This window comes from Oncorhynchus masou, chromosome 31, assembly GCF_036934945.1.
Source record: "Oncorhynchus masou masou isolate Uvic2021 chromosome 31, UVic_Omas_1.1, whole genome shotgun sequence".
Lineage (NCBI taxonomy): Eukaryota > Metazoa > Chordata > Actinopteri > Salmoniformes > Salmonidae > Oncorhynchus > Oncorhynchus masou.
In genome coordinates, this window is record NC_088242.1 from 19450145 (window position 1) to 19475054 (window position 24910).

A 24910-nucleotide genomic window follows, 5' to 3' on the forward strand; every position below is an offset into this window, starting at 1 on the left:
ATGATATAAAAAGAGTAGCCATTGATTTGTAATAATGGAACCTTGTGTTCATATCAAAATATGCTACATCATTTTCAAAAAATAATTATCTGTTACTATAAAAAATATTGTTGCATTGATTAACTTTACAACCTCTGGGAAAAAGTATGATTCTCAAACACCATGACTTCAGCTACCGACAACCAAACCCTGCTACACATTACTGTCATTATGCAGACACTCGCCAGAACAGTTGTCAACCATTATGATTAATGAGACTCACACTTGGAGAATTGTTTTAACATTGCATTTTATTATTAATGCATTATCAAAGACAGAGAATTTAATTTTTCTCTGCCCCTGGCACACACACACACACACACACAAAGAAAGAAAGAGAATTGGCATTCATCTCTCTGTATGATGGAATCAAATGGAATCATAGAGGGCTGACCAGAGGTCCATTTTATGACTCTTTTCACAATAAGGCCACGTTTCAATTGTTTCACTAACAGTTTTTAAAACACTACACACACTAGTGATTTCAACTATCAACATAAGTATATTTGTCTCTATCTCTCTCTCTTCCACCTTTTCTGTATCATCTGTAGTGAATTAAGTGTTGGGTTTCAAGGCTAAGGTTGCCGGGACAAATCCTCCCATTTATTTTTCTGTCTATCTCTGTCTCTGTCTCTGTCTCTCTCTCTCTCATCAAGAGGCACATGCTGGTGGAGTCAGTGAATCCTCGTTAGGGTTAATCCAGCAAAGACAAGGCCACATCGGTTTTAATTAGTCCGAGGCGGCTGGATGAGGGGAACAGGACCGGGCCAAGGGGGTTCAGGAGGGCTCTCGAAGGGGTCCGTGGGGGTGCAGCACAGAACAGGACCTTAATTCAATTTGAGAATGTCTATTTTGACAGAAGCAAAGAGTTACAAGGGGTGGCAGGAGAACCTACTGTAAGGGTCCCAGATTAGGAACACAGCACCACATTGATTCAGGCTCAGATTAGGAACACCCCTCTCCTCACGAAAGAACAATACCTCAGCTCAGTTAGTAGATTAGATACAAATCATTACTGTAAAGGCATTGTGGTGTCAATTAAGTGTTTCCAGATATGCCATAGAAATACATTATTTGGCTTAATATTGGAGGGCTAATATCAATAACATGAAGTCAATCTCTCCTGGCTCAAAGTAGAGGACCGATTGACTTCATCACTTGGTTTTGTGAGAGCATTTCACAAATTGAAAGCACCAAACGGTCCGTTCAAACAGCTAACACACTGCTCAGACACCCATACATACCCCACAAGACATGCCACCAGGGGTCTCTTCACAGTCCCCAAGTCCATAAAAAAACTCTGGGAAACGCAAGGTAAAATCAGATTTAAAAAACGGATAAAACAATAACCTCATGGCACAACGCGGACTGTGAAAAGACACACACAAACACACGCATACACACACTCTAACACACACACTAGACACACACACATTGTAATATTGTATTATTGTAGTATTGTACATTTTATATTGTACATGTGTAATATTCATGTAAAGATGTAATAATGTATTGTATGATATATAGTTATTTTTATGATGTAGGAGGTTGTTTTGTTTAGGTGCAACAGTTTTTATTCATATTTGGACCCCAGGAAGAGTAGCTGCTGCCTTGGCTGTGGCTAATGGGGATCCTAATAAATACTAAATATTGTCTTATTTTTTGGAAAGCATTGTAGCAATATCCCATTGTAGTTCAGTTAGAGTTTTGCCCTTGGGGCCGATTCTAATTCACAAGAAGGGGGTCCATTGTCTGCTGAAATCTATTATACGTGAGCAAACGTATCCTATTTAAGTACTTTAATATATAAAAAAATATAACATTCTGAGAATGTGGGCAATTAATCCAATATCAGCTCATAACATGTATTTAAAATGTATAATACAATCAAGTGGTTTAAACTATTTCAGAATTACAGCAAACAACTGCCAAATGGAAACACCACTGCAATCCCCTATTGCGCATTGTTGAACAATGGTAATAAAAAATATCAAAATCAATAAACCTAGAGATGAATTTAGTGTGTAGTTTAATTACAGATAAAAGCCTATGGTGAGTCTGAGCGAGTAGTGAGGTTCTCCACAGAGACCCAAGGCAATATGTTGTATATTTGCATACAGCTGGTGGAGAGTGAGTGAGTAATAATTGTGCATATTAAATAACCCCCTAGGTGTGCTGTATGCATCCACCCTCAGCGTTACTGTGTACTATGGGGGAAAACACTACACACAACCCCCACAACACAAGGAGAACCACCAGCAATAGAAAGTTGTTTTTTATATTTTTGTTTTAATCCTATCCCAAACCTTACCTTAACCTTTCTGAGTTAATGCCTAACCTTAAGAATTCGAAGATAATGCCAAAAACTTAATTGGAACAACTTCTAAATTTGACATTTGAAAATCATGAACATTTAATTCTGGCATGAGACTGTGAGAGCTTGTAGCTCAGAGGCATGGTTGTGTAGATGCTAGCCTATCTTTTTCAGATAAATTACCATTTGATCTGCTGGTTTCCTGCCATTGATCAAACCCCATACGACCACTCAGCTGATAGACCGGGAGAAACCTAATCAGCAGAGAGTGGCGGAATGAAAGAATGAAAGGAAGGAGAAGAGTCACCACTGCACCTCCTTCCCCCTTCCCTTTCCATGTGGGCTTCTCTTTAAACCTCATCAGGTGTAGACAAAGCTAAAATGCATCTTTGTTTCATGATAATCTTTAAAGGAACTCTTCTAAATGTGTATCTCCCTTCTTCCTGCCATCTCACTACCCTGGGTGCTAATTTTCAAAAATCAATATTTTTCTCTTCTCCAGTCCCTCTCCAGCATTTTTCCCTTTCTCTCTAGCTGGCTCTAGCTGTATTCCTCTATGTTTCAGTGTCAAATGGAGGATGCCAGGGGTCTACCACCAAAACTGAGTGTCAGTCATATACCGGAGACTGTTTACACTTACACCCTCAGTGCCATAACATGCCCCCCCAGATGGGTCTGAGTGACAGTCACTCCACTGCCCTAGCCTGGCGGGAGGGCACAACCTGACCCATCTGGTTCTAATCGCCCCAAAACACGGATAGGTCTTGTCCTTGCCAAGAAACCTGCTAAATCGCAGCTTTCTCTGTCCATATCCACTGAGGTGGCAGGCCAATTTCTGTGAAATTAAAAGATACATAAAAACAGTCTCATACATTGTTCAAGAGCCGTAATATGACAGATTTGCTTTCTGTCTGGACTATCATGAGGCAATTTTATTTTGAAAGAAGAAATCATTAGGCCTATTTGTAAAATATCTCAATAACACCATAGAAGCCAACATTAAAACTCTGAAAGTAAAATATTTTTTAAGTATTGCCCTACATAACCACAGATTTCAAATGTATCACGGCTCACGTAAAATGATCAGTTACCATCCCACTAAGCCATTTAGTCAATGTAACAAACGTACAACTATTCCTTTGCGGTTTTCGATTACATGGCCTACATTGCATATTCATGCTCAACTGTCTCTGTAAATTTTTACTTCTGTTGAAGGGAAAGTATTCCCTGTAATATAACCTAAATAGCCTAGAACTATTGTATATTGTGAAACAGATTCTGATTGGCCTCTTAGCATGTTTTACTGTCACTAACCATCAGATACAACCTCGTACTTCTAGATCTGCTTTAGGCTAACTTTAAAGATCCAGTTCAAATGGTTAGTTCATCAACCATACGATAAAGTCGTATGGTTGATTCATTCAGCTAAAAAAAAAACAATTGAATGTTTACTTGTGTCAAAATCTATGTATGCTATACAGAGACAAAAGATACCCTGACAAACCAAGCAAGACTGATCATCAACAATTGGTCTAAGTAACAAATCTAATGGCAATACATGAAAACCCATTCCTAATCTTTACATCACTGTTTTGTTTTTTATAGTAAGTTGAATGCACCTGGTAAAACCAATTTTTTTTCACTTCCAAGCCATGAGTAAAACAGTGGAGGAAGAGGACGAGAGACTGGGGTGTTCCATGCAGGAAGCTGGATCAGTGCAGAGAACAATAAATACCTAGCTGAAGCTGGAGATTGGGGGTGGGGTTAGCTGGAGGTGTGATGTTAAGAGTAGGCCTCACCTCTTATGCCCAAGGTGGCCTCTCTCTGCTGCCAGCTGCCATGGAAACAGAGAACATACAAGTCAAGTGAGTGCCATGTCACATTGAAATAAAGAGACAACATTATTACAACATTATTTACCCAAGTAGCAAGGTTTCTATCCAATTGGGGACAGATTTTCATGCGAATATTCTAGAATCAGCATAAAAACAGTATGCGCATTTTTCCAACAGATATGTGTTTCCGTCAAATAATTTTTTTTGAGGGAAAAAACACTGCGTTATGACGTAGTGCATACAAAATGTACTTTTTCGCTTAAGTTTTCATGTACCGAATAAAAATCTGAAGTTTAATATGTTTCCATTGCAATAGCTTATCTCAAAAACTGTTGCGTCAAGTAGAAAATTTGCCAACTCTGGTCTTGGAATGTGCGCTCTCGCCAACAGCTGGCAGATACAGTACCGGTAGTCTGTTAGGCTGTGCCGGCAAGCTCGTCTACATGATGAGATTAATATGGATATTGAGCGAGAATATTTGTCTTTGTCAAATGGCAGTCAAGCATCAATCATCATATCACTAGAATAAGATATTATCTACATTTATTGGAAAGGAGCATCACGATAACCATCGAGCACATTCACCATATTGTGAAGTTCATCATTATTTATTTCATATGTAGCCTAATAAACTGCATTGTTTCCCAAGTTCTAGTGGGAGGACTACTACACACCATATCATCGCATGACTCCAAATTGTCTTCGATATGATGGTTATTATATCAATATTTTCGCATAAAGGAGTTTCCACCGCCATTTCTCGCATAATACATTTTATGACACTAAAAAAATCGCACCGTGTCAAATGAACAATTATCTGTTGGCATTTATAAAATTGTACCGAAATTTCCTGTTTGACTTTACTCTCATAAAAACTCTAGATGTGGTTTGTGATGGGCAAAAAATAAAATCTCTGTAGAATATTTGAAATGCATAGCATGATTGTCCACCAGGGCAGGCGGGAAGTCGTGTCTACTCACCTCGCCTTTGAATTAACTCATGGCTCTAGCCAGCCAGTATCGAGGTCGACGCTGCAACTTGAAAGAACGGTACAAAAGGATGAAAACATATCAATGTTGGATAACACATGACAAGACAGGACTGATGGAAACAGAACATTTGTCAGTAAACTTTCCAAATGTTGACAAAACAAAGGTGGGATATTTAAGGATGAGAGAAATGGCGATGGAAACGCCATTATGCGAAAATATTGATAGGCAATAATAACCATCATATCGAATTAGACTTGGAGTTACGCGAAGATATTATGTTGTCCTCCCACTAAGACTCGGAAAAACATGCAGTTTATTAGGCTAGATTAAATAAGTTATGATAAACTTCACAGGGTGATGAAAGTGCATTGCGATGAGCTTGATGCTCCTTTCCAATAAATATATACGGTCTTATTGTGGTGACATGATGAGCAATGTTTGGCTACCGTTTGACATCTCGCTCTCATCATGTAGGTAGCCTAACCACACGGTATCTGCGTGCTGTTGGCTATAGAGCGCGCATACCAAGACCACTGATTCTCTACAGCAAGATTTCTTCTTAGAAAACCATTAGTAGTGTTCAAAATGCGACTGAAACCCATTTAACTTTACCTGCAAATGTTATTTTTATGTGCCCTACGTCATCACGCACAGATTGTTATCCGCAACAAGTCAATTTAATTTAAACACATCTAGTTGAAACACATCTCTAGTGGGAAAAGATTTTAGAATATTCACATGAACATCTCTCGGGCAATTGGATGGAAGCCGAGCTACTGTCTATCACTTTGAAGGGAGAAAAAAATATTATGATGAGGCTAAATTAAGCATGAAAATCCACGCATTGTGGTATGCACGTGGTCCCAAAAATAAGCATAATGTGGTCTGAAGCATAGGCTACAGGTTGTGTTCTTGAGTGTCTGGTCGATTTAAAATAGCCTTTCTACTGTGTCAAATAAATTCAACTTGAAACAGACTCATCTTTATCTAAGGCCGATGTAGTTTTAAGAATAGAACTATGAATGTAGGTTATACTGTACATTTTTTTTGAGTGAAAGTCAACGGACAGACTATGCACTGAACATGCATGGACTAGAAGCTTCTGCACAGGTAGTCATGCACATTATTCAAGAAGGTGTAGTTAAAATGTTTGTTCCCAGTTTTTGGCCATTTGATGCACTGTCTTAGTAGGCTACCACAGTAGATTGCAGCATGCATTGCAATGGATACAAATAATGAATGCCATTGTCTTTCCTCTCTCCATATGGTGGATTTCTTTGTGACAAGTTGACATTTATAAAGGGTAATCCCTTATTTTAGTCTTTCAGTATTTAATTCCTCGTTCTTTCTCTCAGGGAGTTTCATCCCCTGTCTCCTTCTGAGTTGAGGAATAGGCTACAGACAGAAAGCTTTTTGCAGGGTTTAGATGTCTTGAAAAACAACTCAATGTAGACAGAGTACCCAATAAAGTGGCAGTAGATAAGCCAGTGGTGGGCGTGAGTTGGGCTCTTCTGCCTGTGAAGACACTGAATCCTGGCTTGGCTGAGATGAGGATGAGCTGCACTTCACCAAAGCTCTCTGTTCCTAAAATAAACATCTGCTCTGCTGATAAATTATGTGTGTGTGTGTGTGTGTGTGTGTGTGTGTGTGTGTGTGTGTGTGTGTGTGTGTGTGTGTGTGTGTGTGTGTGTGTGTGTGTGTGTGTGTGTGTGTGTGTGTGTGTGTGTGTGTGTGTGTGTGTGTGTGTGTGTGTGCGTGCGTGCGTGCGTGCGTGTGTGTGTTGAGGGAAGAGAGTAGAATCTTTGTCTCACAATCCCTTATTAACTGGCATTTTATGAACTGTGATTTCACATCAGCATAACAGACAGAGAGTTGCCTGAGGGAGGTGTTGGTGCCTCCTCGACTCCATATTTACAATATTCTGAGATAATAGACTGATAATGAATTCACTCCGAGTCAGAAACCATTTTTAATAAAAGATCAATTCCATCTCACACTCAGCTATTGCCACGTGTGGCCTGCCATCCCTCTCCTCTGGGACTGAAAATGCAATCTGATGACATTATCTTCCCTTTCTAACAGTTATTGTTATTTATGTTGTTATTACAGGTTTTCACAGTGGATGAAAGACATCTACGGTGTGACTAAGACATGCCGAAAGGAAACCACTGAAAAAATTGAATGAGGTGAGCTGAATTATTTATTATGCTATGCTATGATATTATTGTAATTTGTCCAGAGTACTGAATTACACACACACGCACACACGCATGTGCACACACACAAAAACACTTGTTTAGAAGTGAGGAGGGGTGAACAGCTCCTAAGTGAGCAGCCTCCATTAGAGAGGTAATATAACATCTTTCTCAGTGAGGAGGGACACTGCTCATCATCGCCTATCATTGGCTTTTGCATTACTGATTTGGGACCAGAGATTATATGGGTCAACCTATTCTATGAGGAGCAGAAAGCAAAGTAAAGAATAACTTAAACACAATGTAGCACTGAAACCCTATGTGGAACATAAATCTAATATAGTTACTTTGAGTTACGTCCCTGACCTCACTTGCCCAAATTCTAACCAACTGTATAAATGGATTACAGTGTGTTTAAGAACTTACGCAGTGTTGGTCACCCTTGGAAAATGTCATTTTCCTATGTAAATAAATGATTTAATGTAGTGCAACATTTCCTTAATTCACCTCGAAAAACTTTCTGCGAACCAAAAGTTATACAAAGGAAATGAGGTGATTTTATTTTCCATGCTTGCAAAATAATTGCTACATTATTTGTTGAAGGTAATAAATGTCATGCCCAGAACATGACTTTTTATACCCATGACCAATCTATATAACCAATGCTACGCATTGGTCCTGAAAACACATAGAAACATGTAGTAGCCTATTGGATAGGAATAGCCGATCACGAAGCAACAGACACCAGAGCTCTCGCTTCTCACATTTCTCCACAGCTATTCAAATCTCCCATAAGGCCCATTATTTAGGCTGTTAGCTAAACTCTGCTAATTCAGCCTTTCCTCTGAAAATAAAGCAGGGCGTAATTGAAAGCTTCCAGAGATCGCTGTGGCATAAAATCAAAAGGAAGCTGTTATAATGGTCATTACTTATTGGGATATTTCGCTTTTTATGTTACCCCCCAAATATTCTGAGCAGTTCATATTTCCCATGTGATAAAAAATAAATTGTATCATCTCATATGACACTGGTTCAAAGGCAGTAAATTAGATAGCAACACCAAGGGTAGTAGGTTTGATTGCTTCTGGGGCCACCCATACATAAAATGTATGCACACATGACTGTACTGTAAATTGCTTTGTTAAAAGCGTCTGTTAAATGGCATATATTATTATAATCATTATTATGATATATTAACCCTTTACACTCGTGGGAATTGGCCTAAATGGATAGGGCTACATTGAAATGTTTTATAGAGAAGAATTATAAAAAAGCATAGGGAACAGTTTGGAGATAATGGGAAAATGATTAAACCAAGGTTCACCTGACACAAGACTGAATCCTAACACTACACTGTTGATTTTATGTGCATTTTACATTTACTGTACATTTCGCCACATTTGTTGATAACAAAATCTGAAAATACTCTGGATACGTTCAGTAATATGATAAGAATAATCCTGGAAAATGTGGGGTAGGTGCAACAAAAGTTTTAAAAAATGACCAGGGTTTGAGTGACAGGACTAACTGATGTCCCCAAATGGCCACACACCACTCCAAAGTGTGCACAGTTCCTAAGTAATTTCAGTGCACTTTTATGACTCAAAAAAGAGTCTTCAACTACAAGGTACTTTCTTTTGCTTTCCTAGCTGTGCCGTTGAGGAATTAGAACAAGCACACTTGTAGTTGTTTTGTTTGGAACACAACCCTACATCCCCGCCATCACACAATTACTGTTGTTGTTTACGAAATCCAAAAATTGTCCTTTATAAATCGCAATCTGGGTTGGGTGGGCTTGTTCTATTACCAACATGACTAGCTACATTATAAAATACGATCTTACAGTGTTAGGCTTTCACAAGGCGAGTCAGAGAAAGAGACCGTCATTTTGGTGTGCATTGAAAGGAGTCACAGGAAGGAGTCACAGAAAGTAGTCATAGAAAGGAGTCATCATGAGTGCATTCAGGTGCAGGCTCATTCTGTTCAGAACAACATAGGATATGACGCCTTGTCATCTTGTAACTGTACATCAAACATAGTGATCACAAACATTGACATTGTATATGACCTGAGTTTTATGATATGGAAATGTGAAGTGCACATTTGGACTCACGCATGTTTGGCTTGTATGACATCAAAGCGGTATTTGTTATAATCCTCATATTTCTGAATACATAGAGTCCTCTTAATGTACAGCATTTTCCTCACTCAGACAGCAAAAAAGTTGCTCAATTAGCGGGAGGGATGGGAGCCACTTCTTCTGCACGCGGTGCTCAAGTTCAGAACGGCTGTTAGTCAAAACCCATACAGAGCTGTGAAGCGCAGAGCCAGAGCTCTGACGTCATGTATAGCATGGTACTAGGTTCCAATTTAGGCGGTTATTAGTACCCATATCTGCCATTGTCAACCCGTATTGGGGTAAGAGTGTAAAGGGCTACCGCAGAGTATCAAACTTATCGCTCCATGTTCCCCTCTGTTGTTTTATGGCCCAATTTATAATTTAATACGCTTCATTAAAAGTCAACAAAATTCAGCATTTTTTAATATAAAATGTATACAATCTACTTTATACAGACCATAACCCACAATCCTACTAATTGACACAGAGTTGAGGAGGACAATAATTTTCCTTTCAACTGTGGTCAAAAGATATCCCTTTAACTGTAACAGACATGTATGATGCATCGCTCAGACCCATCCCTCTCCACTAATGCAGAGCTAATGCAGGGAACAGGGGCTTGTTTTTATTACCGCGTGTCCGAGTGTTTGGACAATCCCTCGATTTACAAAAGCCACGTTGACAGGCCTCCTCATTGAGCCAAGCCCCTACAGATGTCCAAACACCAGCTAATGTAACCAGCAGGACCTCATACGAGGCCCATACGAGGCCCATACGAGGCCCATTGTGACAGCAGAATAAGAAATGGAGGACAGAGTAAAGTCACTCAAATGGAATGGCTGATTAGTTCACACCAGGATGGAAATGGGGAGTTTAATGTAACCCTGCGGTCTGACAGATATAAACAGACGGGGCCATCTTCAGCCATGGGTAATCCTAAGAGGCTCATTTGTGTATCTCACACCGCAGAAACAGTTTTGATTAATCGTGTGACCTTTGACCCCAATGACTGATGACAACAGAGGAAAAAATGCAGCCAACGGAATCTCGCATTACATCCGGTTTGTGTGCGGGGTCGGTCCACTGTTAATCTGTACATTATCTGATACACTCTGACAGTCTACGCAATGCAATATCTCCGGGGGTTACAGTAAACCCCAACACCCCCCAACACATGGGGAAAGAAGTTTGATAACATATTATTTGATAAAATAAGAAATAATGTCTTACGTCAAAGTCAAACAACATACATTTTAGCATGTATCCTTTTTTCTATTTCGATAAATTATTATATTTTTGAAATACACAATACATTATACATTACATTTTTCATTGCATTTCACATTAATTTGCAGTAGCAATACACATATAATCCATGGTATATTTACATTGACTAAAAACACAAGCCAAATATCCCATTTGAGGAACATCTGCAGTGGAGACTCAATCTCTCCTGTCATGAAATGCATACTTCTGTTCGACTAGATTATTAGCAGTCCCATATTGCATTAGATTTTAAACTGTTCATACTAATGTCAGTTTGACTATAGATTAGAATTTATGTACAAAATTACAAAGAACTTCAAATATATTTTTACATTTTTTATTGTATATTAGCTTTTTAAAATAACAACTTTGGAGTAATTGGATATATACACTATATATACAAAGTATGTGGACACCCCTTCAAATTAGTGGATTTGTCTATTTCAGCCACACCCATTGCTGACAGTTGTATAAAATTGAGCACACAGCCATGCGATCTCCATAGACAAACATTGGCAGTAGAATGGCCTTACTGAAGAGCTCAATGACCTTCAACATGGCACCTTCATAGGATGTCACCTTTCCAACAAGTCAGTTTGTCAAATGTCTGCCCTGCTAGAGCTGCCCAGGTAAACTGTAAGTGCTGTTTATGTGAAGTGGAAATGTCTAGGAGCAACAACAACTTAGTGCGTAAAAATCGTCTCTCCTCAGTTGCAACACTCACTACCGAGTTCCAAATTGCCTCTGGAAGCAACGTCAGCACAATAACTGTTCATTGGGAGCTTCATGAAATGGGTTTCCGTGGCCGAGCAGCCACACACAAGCCTAAAATCACCATGCGCAATGCCAAGCGTCGACTGGAGTTGCCGCCATTGGACTATGGAGTAGTGGAAACGTGTTCTCTGGAGTAATGAATCACGCTTCACCATCTGGCAATCCGACGGACGAATCTGGGTTTGGCGTATGCAAGGAGAACGCTACCCGTCTGAATGCATAGTGCCAACTGTAACGTTTGGTGGATGAGGAATAATGGTTTGGGGCGGTTTTTCATGGTTCGGGCTAGGCCGCTTAGTTCCAGTGAAGGGAAACCTTGACGCTACAGCAAAAAACGACATTCTAGACGATTCTGTACTTCCGACTTTGTGTCAACAGTTTGAGGAAGGCCCTTTCCTGCCCCTGTGTAGAAAGCGAGTGCCATACAGAAATGGTTTGTTGAGATCAGTGTGGAAGAACTTGACTGGCCTGCACAGAGCCCTGACCTCAACCCCATCAAACACCTTTGGGATGAATTGGCCTAATCGCTTAACATCAGTGCCCAACCTCACTAATGCTCTTGTGGCTGAATGGAAGCAAGTCTCTGCAGCAATGTTCCAACATCTAGTGGAAAGCCTTTTACTTTGAAAGGAATCACTGAGTGCAAACAAATGCTCCTCCTGTTTCCAATGTGTAACAAAACATTTCTGCGGACATTGTGGTATTGAATAAAGTTTCAATGCCGTTTATTTTTAATCTAGGCCCTTAGCTAATGTACAGTAATACAGGCTTTTAATGGAGGGGAAACACCACCTTTTGGCTCAGAGAAAAAATGTCCTTGAGAAAATCAATGGGACATTTTACTCAAATTTCACAGATTTCAGTGAGTGACTTATTTTGCGGCAGCACACTCTTAACTCTGCACTCTATCATAAAGAAAAGTAAAGTTTCTTTCATATAACTTATTTTTCAATATACAGTATTGCCACAATTATTGAACACTGTAATGACAGGACTATTGGAGAAGAAAACCCAGGAAATAATACCTAGGCTATTTGTTTTGTGTCTGGTATAGTCATGTGTGCTATAGTTCTGCTGTCTAACCCATGACCTTTACCTCCAGATCACGTTTCTTCTGTCCTGCACACATCACAAACAGATTATTACATGTGCAGTTTCTATGAGTGAAAACCTTCCTTAAGAGTGTTTCTTTGTTTCTAGTAGTTACCAGTATTTCTTTGTTTCCAGTAGTTCCCATAATGTTCATTAGACATACAGTAAATATGGTTAGAATAATGTATATAATGCTAAGTGTTGAGGTATTGAGAACAACAGTACAATGGAAATGAAAGCATTACATTACTTTTATCCTCCTTGCAAATATATTCTTCATTCTATCATTCTGTCAGAAACTGGAGCAAATTGTGACCTTTTTGGGACACTGTAACTATGCATGTGCCTTAAAACATCCCTGTTGCTCTTTGGCCAGCAGGATAGAGTCACACACAAACAGGCCATGTCATCTTCCTACATAGAGGTTGTTTGTGAAATCCGCTCTGGAAAAACTGACCCTGTCCTGCAGGCTCAACTTGGTTTTAGTTTTTTTTTATTTGTTTAACAGCGGAGAAAAATATAACACAGTGGAACATTTTAAATATGACCTGTTCATAAATGCAAAACATTTATGAATGTTTTTCCTCTCGGAAAATGTGTGCAAAATTAGCAAATGTTTGGTGTATACTGTTATGAGCTTCAGTGCCTTCAGAAGGTATTCACACCCCTTGAATTCTTTACATTTTTTTGTGTTACAGCCCAAATATTTTTTTTTTACAAATGTATATCGCTGGCCTACACACAATACCCCATAATGTCGATGTGGAATTATGTTTTTAGAAGTGTTCATCCCCTTTGTTATGGCAAATAAGTTCATGAGTAAGAAGTTGCTCAACAAGTCACATAATAAGTTGCATGGACTCACTCTGTGTGCAATAATTGTGTTTAACATGATTTTTGAATGACTACCTCATCTCTGTACCCCACACATACAATTATCTGTAAAGCCCTTCAGTCGAGCAGTGTATTTCAAACAAAGATTTAACCACAAAGACCAGGGAGGTTTTCCAATGCCTCGCAAAGAAGGGCCCCTACTGGTAGATGGGTCAAAATCTAAAAAAGCAGACATTGAATATCCCATTGAACATGGTGAAGTTATTCATTACACTTTGGATGGTGTAACAATAACCCCAGTCACTACAAAGATACAGGCATCCTTCCTAACTCAGTTGCCGGAGAGGAACTAAACCGTTCAGAGATTTCACCATGAGGCCAATGGTGACTTTAACACAGTTACAGAGTTATATGGCTGTGATAGGAGAAAAGGAGGATGGATCAACAACAACATAGTTACCCCACAATACTAACCTAAATGAAAGAGTGAAAAGAAGGAAGCCTGTACAGAATAAACATATTCCAAAGCATCCATCATGTTTGCAATAAGGCACTAAAGTAAAATTGTGGCAAAGAAATAAACTTTATGTAGGGAATACAAAGTGTTATGTTCTGGGCAAATCCAACACAGCACATCACTGAGTAACCACTCTTCATGTTTTCAAGCATGGAGGTGACTAGGAGTTTTTTAGGATAAAAGGAAATGGAATAGAGCTAAGCATAGGCAAAATCCTAGAGGAAAACCTGGTTCAGTCTGCTTTCTAACAGACACTGGGAGACAAATGAACCTTTCAACTGGACAATAACCTAAAAGACAAGCCAAATATACACTGGACTTACTTACCAACACGGCATTGAATGTCCCTAAGTGGCTTAGTTACAGTTTTGACTTAAATTGTCTTGAAAATACTTTAAAATGGCTGTCTAGCAATGATCAACAACCAACTTGACAGAGCATGAAGATTTTTTAAATAATAATGTAAATATTGTACAGTCCAGGTGTGCAAAGCCCTTAGAGACTTACCCAGAAAGACTCACAGCTGTCAAAGGTGATTCTAACATGTATTGACTCAGGGGTGTGAATACTTATGGCAATTAGATATTCCTGTATTTAATTTTCAAAAATGGAATACTTTCTGAAGGCACAATATATATGCTGCAGGTTTCATTTCTATATCTATAGGATGTGTTTTGGTTTATTTTGCGTTCATTTGACTGCCCTGCCTACTGATATCATCTCTATTTATTGATTTATTTGTTCATTCGTCTGTATGACTTTGATTTCCACCCCAGCGACTGTTTGTTGAATGATTGTCCATGCTACCGATTTGTTTCATAACTAAACGTTTCAAAGTAAACTCCCTCCATGAAAATGGTGGTTCAGTTGAGCAAAGCAAAAGCAGACTGCTCATCCTGAAAATCACCGTGACCTTTCCTCTAGGACACACACACGTGTGTGCTCGTACACGAGAATACCCTTTTTTTTAAACTAAAACACGCTTGCAACATACAGTAGTACCCAGTACCTACTTCTGTACCGTATGTGAAATATACTTACAAATGTACATCAATATATTTTGAATAGCAGATTATTTTTCTGAATATTCAAGAATCAATTTAGCCACATACTTAACCAATCACACTAGCACACTCTGGCACACTGGCTGGCCTGTAGTGAGACAAACACCAGCAGCACACCCTCCTACTGCCCCTGGGGCAGCACAGCGCTACTGTACCCCTAACAAGCCACAGGGATTAAATGACTGTCTAGTGTTGGGATTCAGAAGGGATTGAGTGTTGGCAATCATGCTTGTGCCAAAAATGAACCTTGGTCAAAACCAGACACAGAAACACAGAGGCTATTGTGCTGTGTGTACACACCCACAGAGGAGTTTACAGTAGTGGTGAGAGAGGGAGAAATAGAGAGGGGGAGTAAGGAGAGAGAGGGGGGGGACAATGGAGTAAAATAGAGGGGGAGAGGAAAGGAGAGGTTGCCTAGGATCGATCTGCTCACCGTTGGGACTGTGCTAACAGCCTCTAGCTCTCAGGTGTCCAGTCGATAGCTGATGCATTAGTCTGCTGATATGCGCTGGTTTTGGGTTTAAACACACATTTTCTTAATACAACATGACCCCATTTCCCCTATCATTAATCATGTAACCCGATTTACGCCGTCCCTCTCTGCCTCTGCGTTTCATTTGGCCTGTCAGACCTCTTTCTTTTCCCTGCGCCAGGCACCGTGTAAACTCTGGAGGACGAGCGGCCTCTGATGTCGTTGCGGTTGGGAATGATTGCAGCTGTATGATCCTTTATTTTTTTTTGAGTTTCGAGGAAATATTGCCCAGGCAGTTGCATTACTGTATGACTAATTGTAGCCTATGCTCAGAGATATGGTTGGTAGAAGCGAGCAGGAGAGAGACTGTCCTTCAAAAGATTGAAGGGGGAACTGAATATTCAAGAACCAAAATAAGGGTACACAGGCTATGAGAATGCAATGCTTTGGGTTTCTGCTGTGGAGCAAATCTTTTGGGGGTTGTGATGGGAAGTTCACCTATTTTTACTAACTCTGATCTTTTTGACTCGTTCAGTCAAAATAACAAATCTTTTGACTCATTTTGTTCATTTGAGTTAGCAATGCATATAGCACGCAGGACCCCCTACCGGGGGAACGATGAACTGTAAACTCAAAAGGTTCATGATTCTACAAGCCTCTTGTTCACATGTTGTTCACCATAAGGGGCTTATTGGAGCTGTCATTTCTGACTGAGACTTGTAAAAGTGTGCTTTAAATAATGTATATTTGTTGATTGTTTGGAATACAAATAAGATTATTTATTGAATCTTGATACATTTGAAACAAGGTCTAGTTGTGGCCATAACCGGACTAGATTGTGAACGATTCTTGGCGGAATGCATTGCTTGACGACCATAAGGGTGCTCATCACCCTCATGGCAGGTGTTCATCACCCTCATGGCAGGTGTTCATCACCCTCATGGCAGGTATTCATCACCCTCATGGCAGGTGTTCATCACCCTCATGGCAGGTGTTCATCACCCTCATGGCAGGTGTTCATCACCCTCATGGCAGGTGCTCATCACCCTTATGGCAGTCAAGCAATGACTTTTCGTCTATCTATGCTGCCTTCATGATCGGAGCACGTCTCCGGAGCCACTGAGCTGGAGGAGCAGGTCTCCGGAGCCACTGAGCTGGAGGAGCACGTCTCCGGAGCCACTGAGCTGGAGGAGCAGGTCTCCGGAGCCACTGAGCTGGAGGAGCACGTCTCCGGAGCCACTGAGCTGGAGGAGCAGGTCTCCAGAGCCACTGAGCTGGAGGAGCACGTCTTCGGAGCCACTGAGCTGGAGGAGCAGGTCTCCGGAGCCACTGAGCTGGAGGAGCAGGTCTCCGGAGCCACTGAGCTGGAGGAGCAGGTCTCCGGAGCCACTGAGCTGGACCAGCAGGTCAAACCAATGTGACCAGCAGGTCAAACCAATGACTGAAATGAACGAGTCACTCAGAGAAATTCATCATAACTCTCGAGTTGGTAAAAAAAAGAACGAATCGTTAGTGAAGGTGGAGCTTGTATGACTACCATGACCACATATGGACAGACGGGATACTAAGAATTAGGGCCCAAATTTCAATAATACTCTGTTTTGTTTTTCCAGGTTTACGTTCATCCCAATTTCTTCAGGTTTTCGCTCTCAGAATCACGTTTTTTTATTTATAGAAAAACAACCAAATTGGATGTTGTAAGTCCACAACAATGCTTAAACAACATCATGAGACCACTTTTGAGGTCTGGGAAAAATATAAGACATTTTGATTTTTTTGTGTAGTTACCCTTTAATGCAAATATACACCAGCAAGAGACTGTTGTTTGGTTAGTGATGTTTCTGTAGCACTCATGTGGTTGCGGAGTTTATGAAGCAAATGGCCACCGAATTGATGCAAATAATCATGATATCTTTCATAGGCTACTTTGTAGATAACATTTAATTGAGAAGGTTTTTGGGACAACCTTTCCATCTCCACCAGAAGAAGGTTATCATTAACATCATGCTAATGGCCACACGAAGTGTAGACATAACGCGTGCACCGCGTGCACCGCACACACACACACACACACACACACACACACACACACACATACACACACACACAGACAGGGCATTCCTGTGCCATTTCAGAAAGTTGCAGGAAAATACGTATCACTGATGCATTTTGTTCATGTCTTATGATTAACTTGGGCATATTAATGACATTTCTAATTCAAGTTCAATACATTTAGTTGATTTCCTACTAATTTCAATAAATTATTTAATATTGTTGAATTCCATTTTTATGTCTGGATTCCGTGATTCCGTCCACATTCTACGCAACGTGGATTTTCTAGGGCCCTAAACACTGCCTACCACTGTGACATTATGTTGACGGGCTGTGTCCCATGTGTATAGTGTCTGTCTTGTGGTTCGGACAAACGGTAAAAGGCGACATCGTTCAGAGCCCCCTACAAGCCCATTTCCCATGAGGCATCTCACTGTAAACATTCCCCTTGCTGTGTTTACCTCTAATAAATCGCTCTGCTTCGTCTTCTATGGCTAATTGGCTTAGTGCTCGACATTCAAGCCCACCCCACACCACCCCTCTCCACCCAACAGGCCTCCTGCTCTTTTTCTGCTCTACACATTTTTTAGAAGTTCCACTATGACTAAATATTTCTGCTGCTGCGGTGGTGGCGTTTCACTGGGAATTTGTCTTCATTTCCCCTGTTGGCTGGTTTGTTTATGAATGTAAACACAGCACCCTGGGAACATGGAAAAAGGCCTGATCTTCTTGTCTAATTAGATTTCAGAGCTAGAGCAGCGGTTTGTACCTAGTGGGGTTAAGGGCACAGACAGCACTCTAGTGAATCATCTGAGAGTAGAATGCTATTGGAACTGGGCCAACCAAGCTGACCTTCAGGTACTGACTGACTGACTGGCTGTAGCTGCATTGTGTTCTGTGAGTCCAGTGTAAGCCTAAATGAGTCAGAGGGTAGGACTGGCCTCACTGTGGTTTTGCCAAGGTGGGGCCATGACTGAGGGGTATGTCACACGCTTGCTGGTTGGTTCGGCAGAGTCTTGCCCAGGTTTCTAATTGCTGGTGTCAGAACACAGGAAGTGGGGAAACCAGAGTCTGGAGTGTGTGGGACCCAGGGGCCGGAGCGGACCAGGTCAGACTGGGTTTATATGCCTGTCACTTTGTCACCGATATCCCCATAGCGTCTGTCACTCGCCACACACACACACACACAGAAGTGACACAGACACATACACAGAGATAATGGGTATCTGCCAGTCAGACAGACAGATAAAGTACTTTGAGAAAGCCAGCTTTGTTCATTCCTTCAATATTAGTTGGCCATTTTCCTTTCCATTTCACCCCTATTTCTTTTGATGATTCCCTGATGCAATGTGGTGATTGTGGTCTCTAACTAATTCTAGTCATAGTATATCAATTATTTCATTTGTTTGTTCCTATAAAACTAATCTTTATGAACACCAAGACTACAACACAATGCTGATTGCGTGTAAACAGGTTGAATGGATTCGGAGTGCTTTGTTACAGACTTTGGAGCTGTACCAAAGGATAGCATTTCCCACAAGAACAGGAGAAAAAGTTATGTTTTTTTTGTTGTTTCCCCCTAAAAGAAACCCTGTCGAACAAAGAGCAGAGTTGTGGAAGTACCAGAGGTTTACATGCTGTTGTGGTGAAAGCAAATATACAATACCTGAAGGGGATATCGAATGGTATTTAGATACAAGAGAGAATTCACACAAACACACACACATACACACACACACACACACACACAGGATGGTATTTCAATCCACAGCCTGGACAGCATGGAGTTTTCAGTGAGCTGTCTGTGTGGTTTCCTGTGAAAGCCAAGCAGTTGATTCATCATTCAACTGCCACAATGGGCCTGATACACGATACCTACCAACACACATACATACTCACGCTCACACACAGCTTTTTTGGCATAATATAATGCACGCATGTCTTAGGTGTGAAATTTTCACAATATGTGCTTTCACTTTTATGACAAAATAATAGAGAATATGAGCGAACACAGGAAAGGGTCCTTTAGCGCTCATTCCATGTGGCCCAGGCTGACTTCACCGATGTGTGGGAGGCTGGCTGTTAGATGAGTGCTATCTGCTGCCCATTCACACCCACAGAAGTCTATGCCGGCTGCAAGTATTGAATTTAACTGGAGCTCTGATGTATTTTCGGGCCACCAAACTCAATCCTGAATCGGGCTGCTATCGACTCAGGGGCTGTAGTTTCCTTTCTCCTGCCGATAGACATAGGCCTCACTCAAATACCCCAGACACTCTGATCAATGTGGGCCGTAAGTAGCAATCCCCACCCTGCCTCTTAACTGACACAGGGGCACTTGAGCCCAAGAGGTCCCATCTTGTTAACATAGATTTCCTCATCAGTGGCTCTCTGGACCAATTGACAGAGGGGCTGACTGACCTACTATTTAAGACCAGGACGCCAATCAGGGTCCTCCACACTGGACGGGCCAAGCCACCAATCAGTGTCCTCCACACTGGACAGGCCAGGCCAGGCCACTATTTCACGGTCCTCCACACTGGACGGGCCAGGCCAGCAATCAGGGTCCTACACACTGGACAGGCCAGGCCAGCAATCAGGGTCTTCCACACTGGAAGGGACTGGCCCCCAATCAGGGACCTCCACACTGGAAGGGACTGGCCACCAATTAGGGTCCTCCACACTGGAAGGGACGGCAGGTCTGAGTGCGCTCAAACAGAGGGGTAACAGTGGCTGTATTTTTGGCAGCTAGTCACAGTAATAGCTGTAGCTTCTGTATTTGTCTTGACTGTATCAGCTACAGTAGGTATGGAAGTGGAGTTCTGTATTTGTCTTGACTGTATCAGCTACAGTAGGTATGGAAGTGGACTTCTGTATTTGTCTTGACTGTATCAGCTACAGTAGGTATGGAAGTGGACTTCTGTATTTGTCTTGACTGTATCAGCTACAGTAGGTATGGAAGTGGACTTCTGTATTTGTCTTGACTATATCAGCTACAGTAGGTATGGAAGTGGACTTCTGTATTTGTCTTGACTGTATCAGCTACAGTAGGTATGGAAGTGGACTTCTGTATTTGTCTTGACTATATCAGCTACAGTAGGTATGGAAGTGGACTTCTGTATTTGTCTTGACTGTATCAGATACAGTAGGTATGGAAGTGGACTTCTGTATTTGTCTTGACTGTATCAGATACAGTAGGTATGGAAGTGGACTTCTGTATTTGTCTTGACTGTATCAGCTACAGTAGGTATGGATGTGGACTTCTGTATTTGTCTTGACTGTATTAGCTACAGTAAGTATGGAAGTGGACTTTTATTGGTGATTGTGACAGATTGATATATCATCTGCCATACTTATTTGTTACTCTGTTGCATGAGATACACTTCCTAGTTGTACACCCATTGCCAATAACATGCAGTCTGACTGAAAACAGTAGGTATTCTTTCTGCTTGTCTGGAAACTCCACCACTCACCTTCCTATAAAGGCCTCAGAGCATCAGTAGCCAATGCAGCTCTCTGTACCATCCATTCTCTCTCACGCTATTTGTCCCAGAACACATCAGCCCTACCTAAACCTCACCAGAAATGCTCCTGCTCTTTCCAAACCCTGTCTACATCCTTACCCCCAGACTAGTTAGTGGTCTGGGGTGAATGATTCCCAATAGTTACCCTCTCTCCTTGCCAACCCTCCATGAAGCGCCCTCTTTCTCCACTAAAACCACCCACCCAGCTCTATCCTGGCAAAACACACACACACTTTGGGACGAGCAGCAAATTCCTGAGAGCTATCGGATTTCCCGTTGCCATGGCGACGGACGGGGAGGCAGCTCCATTAATCATTTAGAGCGCTGTTCAGAGTGGAGGTCAGCCTGATTGCAGCGGATAGGGTATCTTCCCAGCACCCCGCCAGGGACCTCCTTGATTTGAATTAAAAAATATTAAGCTACCCCCCCAGCCCCAGACCGTATCATGTGACCACGCTCAACAGAGCCACTCAGATTAAGAGATTGGAGACATGCGTTTATTTTTCAGGGGCTCGCTGAAACATTAGACTCGCACAGGTGTCTATGGAAGAGAGGGAGAGAGAGGGTGAGAGAAAGAGGTTAGGAGATAACGCATTGCCCTCCTGCATCTTTCTCCCCTCTTCTATCTCTCTGTACCCTGTTCTTTTCACCCGTAACTTGCTGTGTTGCTGTGCTTTGTGAAAGTGGAAACAGTAACTCAGTTTTATCCCTCCTCTGACATTTCCCCACTCTTTCAAGCCCATGAAACTGTGCATTTGTTACAAAACCTTTATAACTTAATAGGAATATGGTATTTTACGAGCATGTAGGACAACCAGGTCTGCACTAGCGGAATGCCTGAAGACCCAGCAGAGACCCAGACAGACAGCCGTGTGGGCAAACTGTCTGACAGCGGCTGGCGGGCGGGCGGGGTCGGATAGTCTGGGGGGGTGGAGAATACTGTAGCTCCCCTAAAATGGGCCAAGGAGTAAAATGACTGAAAGTGTTAGCCCATGAGAAGAGAAATGGCCCTCCCTCCACCAACCCCCACCCCTAATGACAGCCGTCCAGGCCCCAAGATTTACTGTGCCTCGGAAACCCGGATGCAGACGACCACAAATCAGCATGACTATGAAATAGAGGTAGGCCGCACCACTGCACCGGCTCCCAAAGGTGCCCGCGAAATTTACGGGCTCCTCCAGCACTTCAAAAGATCTCCATAACTTAGGGCCAGACAATTTTATTGTTTCATGGAAGGCAGGGGGAAAAAGGACCAGAGCGAAAGATAGATGGGCTGGGGAAAAATTAAAACCTCCTTTGTCTCAGACAATTAAAATTCCGATGGTGGCTGCCCCTGCCGCAGCATTGAAGCAGCGAGTTGCGGATTCCTTTGCTTTAAGTGCTGTCTCTCAGTAATAGAGCTTAAACTAACACTGATGGGTTATGCATCCAGGCTGTGTTGTCTCAGGGGCTTCAGTGTGTTTGTGTTTCCTCCTCTATGTCCCAGAGCTCTGTAGTACACCAACAACAGAGCAGGACGTCTGTGAAATAGGCGCTCCGCTGAGATTATATCAGCTTTCCTTGTTAAAATTAATGATCTCGACACCTTGCTCCACCAAGTTACAAGGCTTTTGGCTGATACACAACCTTGTTAATGTCCACTTTAATAAGTGTACACTAGTGCTGGCCACAGCCTGCCTCACTAACCAATGGCCAGTGGGGTAGGCCAGACAGGCCATAGCTGGACTTGCCCTACACCATAGATTGCCAGATGGAGTAGTATAATGTGTGTGTGTGTGTGTGTGTGTGTGTGTGTGTGTGTGTGTGTGTGTGTGTGTGTGTGTGTGTGTGTGTGTGTGTGTGTGTGTGTGTGTGTGTGTGTGTGTGTGTGTGTGTGTGTGTGTGTGTGTGTGTGTGTGTGTGTGTGTGTGTGTGTGCGTGCGTGCGTGCGTGCGTGCGCGCTTACATGTGTGTGTGTGTGTGTGTGTGTGTGTGTGTGTGTGTGTGTGTGTGTGTGTGTGTGTGTTGCTACAACAGTTTAAGTAATCAAACCCTGCTGTTTGGCTTTTGAGAGAAGGACAGGTTCCCCTCTTGGCTGAAGGTATACAAATGGACACACGTCTCCTGTTGGTACAGCGTCAGATGAGACTTCTCAGCCAGGAAGCTGACACTAACAGCAGGTGGCCTCCCAAATGTTATCTCTGTGACCTATGGCTGGCCATGTCTGATCACTTTACAATAACTCAATTCACTCACTATGAGGAGGGGATCACTAAAGCCTATCCACAACTGATAAGATATCCTCGACAGCAGGACAGGGATTTTCTATCCTGGGGGAGATAAACAACAAAGACTCCAACAGGGAGACAGTGAACAAGAGAAGTAGGAGAGTGACTAAAAAATAAACAATTGCGTGAAAGTACAGTCAGACAGGTACAATGCCACTAGATTGAGAACAGTGGCCCCTAAATGTTTTGAACACCTGCACCCAGCTAAAGATTTGGCAACATTTCTTGTGACCCACCAAGTACGTAAAACCATTGTCTTGTCTTAAAGGGGCAATCCGAAGTTGAAACATTAATAAAGCGTTTTCCCTGCCACTGTTTCTGTAAAAAGCTGAGGGATGAGGCTGGAGAAATAGACAGAGCTATGGATGCAAGGACTGACCATCCATGATATCAAAATATAGTTTTAACCATATTTTGAGGCTATACATCATTTGATTACATTTATTTTCTTTACAAACATTGGAGTAAAACAAGCTACATTTTGGGTTCTGACGTGGTACGACAGTTGAACTAAGCTCATGAGGCATTTATGTTATATTCTTCAAGAATAAATGGGTACATATCATTAATTTATACGCCGAAAAATGTATGTAGAAACTGCAGATTGACCCTTTAAGCTGTGACTCGCCAATTGGGAAATAATGATGTAATTACTCCTCTAATCTAGCATTCTGTCAAGTTTCATGGTTAAGGTTATATGGTTAACCTCAGACAGTGGCTCGAACTAGAGCACATACATACGTGTGTGGCCAGCCCATAGCCTGAGGAGGTGATGAGTAATCACTCTCCTGATTATACCTGCCACACAACTCTCTCTCGCTAACCTCTGTTTCACTAGGGTCATTCCACCTGAAAAAGTAAAAGAAAGAGGCTTTCGACACCCACCATCTGAGATTGTTCTGAAATTGTTTCTGTCGTTAGTAAACAGATACGATTAGCGTTCCTGAAACATTGTTTTGTTTGAAATATAATTAGATTTCGGAGAAATTAAGCTAATTGAATGCACACAAATTGTCTATTGTAATGTATAGGATTCAGATAATTTTCAATAAATATAGTACCCAGCATCTGATTTGGAACAAATTTCTTCCTACCAATACCATAAAATTGTCAAAAAACCACTCACGGTCCCCCATAATTCATGCCAATTCCACCCCAATAACCAGTATACAGTATCAGTTTTCTATGTTTGACAAGTAGTATGAACCTGTGGCTTGGAGTATTGCTTCTCCATAGTATGTAATGTATTCCATGTGAATCTGGTGATGGTTGTTTTCCCCTGTTCAGAGAAATTATTAATTGAAGTTGCTAGTATTATTTACCATGTAGTGTGAATGTACCATGTACCAAGCCAGTCCTCTGCAAAAGCAATACAGTTTGCCCTTCTCTTAGCAACCTAATGCCTCAGCTCAACTCCTTGAATAGTCCAACGAGTGGCCACTCTCTGAGAGGGCTATCCCTATGGTGCCATTCTCATATGTATACTTTTCCTACAAGCCCAAAACTTTGATGGACAAATTGGGTAGGGACTAAAATGTTGTGACAGCCCTAATA

General features: G+C 41.6%; 1 long non-coding RNA gene across 1 annotated transcript in view; it reads right to left on the minus strand.

Annotated features, from left to right (window-relative positions):
* Positions 1 to 278: 278 nt before the first annotated feature.
* LOC135525118 (uncharacterized) overlaps positions 279 to 24910 on the minus strand; it is a 43059-nt gene continuing 18427 nt past the window's right edge. Inside the window, exons 4-5 of the long non-coding RNA XR_010453071.1 lie at positions 4089 to 4187; positions 279 to 886 (exon numbers count right to left, since the gene is read on the minus strand). This is a non-coding gene — a long non-coding RNA (uncharacterized LOC135525118). The remainder of the gene's footprint in view (positions 887 to 4088; positions 4188 to 24910) is intronic.